Below are 5,034 nucleotides of genomic sequence, written 5' to 3' on the forward strand. Positions count from 1 at the left end.
AAAATGACCCATCCACCGCCACTCCCTGGGTGCAGCCCTCCAGCCAGTTGGCGACCCAATTGACTGTGTGGGTGTTGACACCACAGTCCCTCTTAATGAGAACAGGGTGAAAGACAGTGTCGAAGGCCTTCCGAAAGTCCAGAAAGACTATGTCCACTGCTACCCCTGCATCTAAGGATTTGGTGACTTGGTCATAGAAGGCCACCAGGTTGGTCTGACAGGACCTGCCTCTAATGAACCTGTGTTGGTTGCCCCTAAGCGTGACCTCCCCTGCTGGCCCCTCGTGGATATGTGCCAGGATAATTCTCTCAAAAACCTTCCCCAGGATCAAGGTAAGACTAACTGGCCTATAGTTCCCCAGGTCCTCCTTCCTCCCCTTTTTGAAGATGGGAACCACGTTGGCCCTCTTCCAGTCCTCTGGCACCATACCAGAGCACCGCAAATGCTCGTACAGCTGTGCCAGGGCTCCCGCAATGACCCTCAGCACTCAGGGGTGGAGATAGTCCAGACTAGCTGATTTAAATACATCCAGTCCCTCCAGAAATTCCCTGACTAGATCCTCCCTGACCCTTGACCTGGGTGCGCCTCCCCTGGGGCCTGAGGGGGTCCTGGTGGGGGGTTGATCCAGTCCCTACTCAGGAAATTGGAGGCAAAGAAGTTGTTAAATAGGTTAGCTTCGTCGTCTGGTGCAATGACCAGTTCCCTAGCGGGTCTTGTAGGGGCCCCACGTTACCCAGTACCTTCTTTTTGCCCCCTATGTATTTAAAAAAGGACTTCTTGTTGTCCTTGATCCGGGAAGCTAGTCCCATTCCCATCCCCGCCTTGGCCTTCCTGACCCCTCCCCTCCCCCCCGCATCCCCGAGCAACCGCAGCGTAGTCCTCCCTGGTGATGGCCCCTCCCTTCCAAGGTGTTGGCCCTATGGTTTCAGTTAGAAGGTGCTAACCCTGTTGTCCATCCCAACTGCCAAGTAGCTCTTTAGTTTAGCTGTGGAAACACGGCTGCTTTCCATCCCAGAGATGGGTGGTTTGAGAAAGCATTTTTGTATCCATGTCTCATCTCACAGAGGAATTGGTACCATCTTGTGGACAAAAGGAGAGGTGAGCTGGGAAGAGAAGCAGAGGCAACTCTGGGGCAAGTTAAGGGAAGAATGAACCCTTAGCAGCAGTCATGGGAATTAACTAGTTAATTAACTAGTTAAAAAGTTAAAAGAAACTGCTAACTGTTAACTTTAACTAGTTAAAATTTTCATCTGTCAACGTTTAACTAGTTAAAAAAAAGGTTAACTTTTACTTTTTTTAAAGTACAAGTTAAAAGTTTTAAAAAACTGAAATCCGGCTTTCCCAGAGTTTTTCCTGACACAGCCACTCTCTAGGATTTACATGGAACAATATTTCTTGATTGAAACTCTAGGACTTCTTGTTTGAGAGACAGAGAGCAGTGTGCCTTCCTATGAGATATGGTGTCTTAAGAACTACAAGTCCCAGAGTTTCTTAGTTCGTGCTGGCATTTTCTGTGCATTTGCAGAAGGCAACAGGGGAGCCAGCTGGCTGCAGGAGAGGGAACAAGCACAAGCAAGCAGAGACATTGGCCCCAGTAAGAGTGGGAGCAAATAGTGAGGGTGAAGCAGATGATGACTTTTTTAATTTTAATGAAGATCAGAACCAGCAACGCAGGGCCTAAGAAGTTGAGCATTACTTCTCAACTGTGAGAAACTTACCTGAGATGTCACCTACTATGAAAAAACTATTCATCTGTTACACAAGCCTTCCCTCATCTGCCCACGTAGAGCAATTGTTCAGTAGTGGGGACTGTTTTGCAAGACAGAAGAGAAAAATTGTCAGATCTAAATTTTGAAATGCAACTTTTGCTGAAGTTCGATAAGCACGTTTAAATAGTTTCTGCTTTGCAACTGAACATACTTTTTCTCATTTAAACTGATTTTCTCAATCCAGTCTAATTTTGATTTTCACTTTCATTATTTCTAATTCAGATGTATTTTATACCCTTTTGTTACCTTTTGAGCAATAAAAATTGTAACAACAGAGGTTTTCTGTGGAAACGGCTTTCATTTGTCACCTGGCTATGAATATCTCCTTTCTGTTATTTGGGCATACCTATATGATGCACTGACTTTTACAAAGTACTTCACATGGGAAGGGTGAGAAGGATCTAACATTACATAGGTATCGGTAAATTGTTATTCTGAAAGCTGTATGACAAATATAACATTGTTTTCAGGTAAAGCAGGGCAAGTTCCAAGTAAATTAGTGTGCTTCTGTGGGCTTATGGAAAAGAAACCCACTCACTGCATTTGAAAATGAAAAATGATGCTAAGAGGCAATTCACCGTGTTTCACGCATTTCTCACAAATCAACTTAACTTTTCACTAGTTACTCTCTTTTTAACTTACCTTTTAACTAGTTGAAAGTGGAAATATTTAACCTTTAACTTAACTCCAGTTAATTTTAAAGGCTGCTAACTTTTAACTTTAACTAGTTACATTTTTCATAAACCTTTCCCATGACTGCTTAGCAGCTTCTATCCTTTTATAAAGAGTAGTGAGCTGGGTGGAGCCAGTGTCAGTGCTAACAGGAGCTGAAATTATGTCCAGGTTACTTTTGTGTTATGTTAGTAGCAACAGCAGCATAGCAGGACCTGGCCCCAAAACTGGAAATAAGGAGCAGGGCAATGTACATTTTTGAAACAAGACACTCTCTTTTCATTGCTGTAACGGAAGAGAAATGAAAGGTGGTCCTGGGAGGCACAGCAATATTAGGCTGGGGAAAGTGGGCACCACACATAGGGACCTGTCAGTGGTTTCATAACACACTCTTATTGCCAGGTGCATTAGCCAGAAAATGTGGACTGTTTTTTAAACAGAGAAGTAGCTACTGGATGATTTAGGCAGTGCTGAATGTAGAGGAATTACGTGTGTATCAGGTCAAAGTGGAACATGACCTAATGTATGATCTCTCCACTGAGGATATTAAATGAGTCTTCATCAGACTATCTTCTCTCTCAACCTTGGACTGGACTATAGAAAAGCCTCTCTCTACAGTAAGATCTTCTCCACGTACCTCCCATATAGCTACTAAAGTCTGGCCCTTTTTCACGACAGCATGGCTGTGCAGCCACAGCTGCAGAGGGATCGCAGAAGGTGGCTGTGTTTTACTGCCTATTCGCATGACACATTAAGCAGCCATGGTGCTGACAAACACCTGCAGCTCAGAGCAGATGCTCCCTAGCCCTACTACAACTGCACCTCCTGAGCCATGAGCTGCCCAGACTCCTCAGAGCTCTCCTGAGGAAAAGCAGCATCAAGAAAACTAAGTTAGGAGCAAGCAACACACCTTCAATATGAAAGGGGGGAGGGGTGCAAAAAAATACATATAGGACTCATAACAGATTCATAACCAGCTGTGAGGGTTTGTACCTGTGTGGTGTATGTAGCTATGCAAGCAATGGTGGTAGCATTCTGTGCATGCCCCTTTACCAGTCGAGTACTGTCCCTACTCCTGCTGTGGGGCAGCTGTCCTTTGCTGTTCAGTTTGAGCACATCTCTGTGTGCTTGGCGGACACACTCTGCATGGACTCTGCCCACTGAGGAACATGCTGCTGGTGCTCAGCGGAGGGGTGGTTGGTTTGGTGCTCTCACAGCAGGTGGACTTGCTCAGGTGAGACATGACAGGATCCATTCTCCACCACCTTGTACTTGGGAAATGTCACCAGTTGGGGTGGCACCATCTGCTCAGCATAGAGGCAAGTGATAGTGCAGAACGACAGAGAATCCAGCCCGCTCACTTCACCCCGAATTCTTGCTGCAATGTCTGTCCCATTTCTGGAGAAGGAAGGGTCTCTCTGAAACTCACTTCCAATAACTAACCCTTTCTCCCAGGACTGACTACTGGCTTTATGGGCTAGTCAAACAGAAAGTGGTGTCCATCATGTATATTTTTAAATTGCACCAGAGCCCTGTGCCAACTACAACATGCAACCTTAGAATTTACAATGCACTTTCTTGTGAGACTTTTTGCTTTAAGCGTGAAGGGTGGCCAGGAAGACATTACATTGAAATCAGTGGCCTGCTGCTTTGAGATTGATATTCACCCTCTTATATCCCACAGGAGGGAATCCAGTTGTTGCCTCTGTCCTTGGAAAACCCTAGTTCACATTGGCTTCTTAACCTCTACCTATATCCAATCTATATTAGGTCCATGTGCTCCACCTGCATCCAGCACAAGACAGGGCAGCACAATGCCTTAACTGACAATTGCTGTTCCTTCCTGCTGATGATGACATAACCCAGGCCTCAGACCTTTGTATAAATTGTTGTACGGGGCCATGTACCTTATCCAGTTTAATTAATTAAACTGCCACTCACTTTTGACTTGGCTACATAACTGATAGACCTAATCTCAGCACCTTGAGAACCTTATCTTGTAACTGGTGCTTAGAAATCCTGGGTCACTCACTTGGGACTCTAACCAGGGAAAATGATTGCCTGGTTCATGTCCAATTTTTGGCATGTTTTCCTCAAGACTGAATTCCCAGGGAGAGGTGCCACCACTGAAAATGCTCTAAATACTCCACTTATCTGAAGAAGCCCTAATGAATTCAGATGCCATTTTGGGGCAGAGGGATGTATGGATTCTGAGATAATTGGCCTTAGGCCATTCAAGGTTTGGGAGCCAGATTTTAAAAGCTACTTAAATACTTCAAGATGTAGATAGGCACCTAGTGGGATCCTTCTCACACAAGAACCAGATCAACCTCCTGGAGCTCTAGGATTTGTTCAGATTTAGACCTTAAGGGAGTTGAGCAGATGACAGTTGGAACTAGGGAACTTCCCAATGGGTCTAGACTTGAGGGGACAGGTTTGGAGAAGCATGGTAAAGTTCATGCCTGAAAAGAAAGGCAGCTGTATAGCTAGCCGGATAAACAAATGGATATTTCCAGCCACTGCTGTTGTATAGGTATCTTCAAGGGCAGAAAGAAGTCTACTGAGGCCCTGAGATTACGAAATCACGTAGATG

This window comes from Gavialis gangeticus, unplaced genomic scaffold (genome assembly GCF_001723915.1).
Source record: "Gavialis gangeticus isolate Ggan-Ray unplaced genomic scaffold, GavGan_comp1, whole genome shotgun sequence".
In the NCBI taxonomy this organism is placed as follows: domain Eukaryota; kingdom Metazoa; phylum Chordata; order Crocodylia; family Gavialidae; genus Gavialis; species Gavialis gangeticus.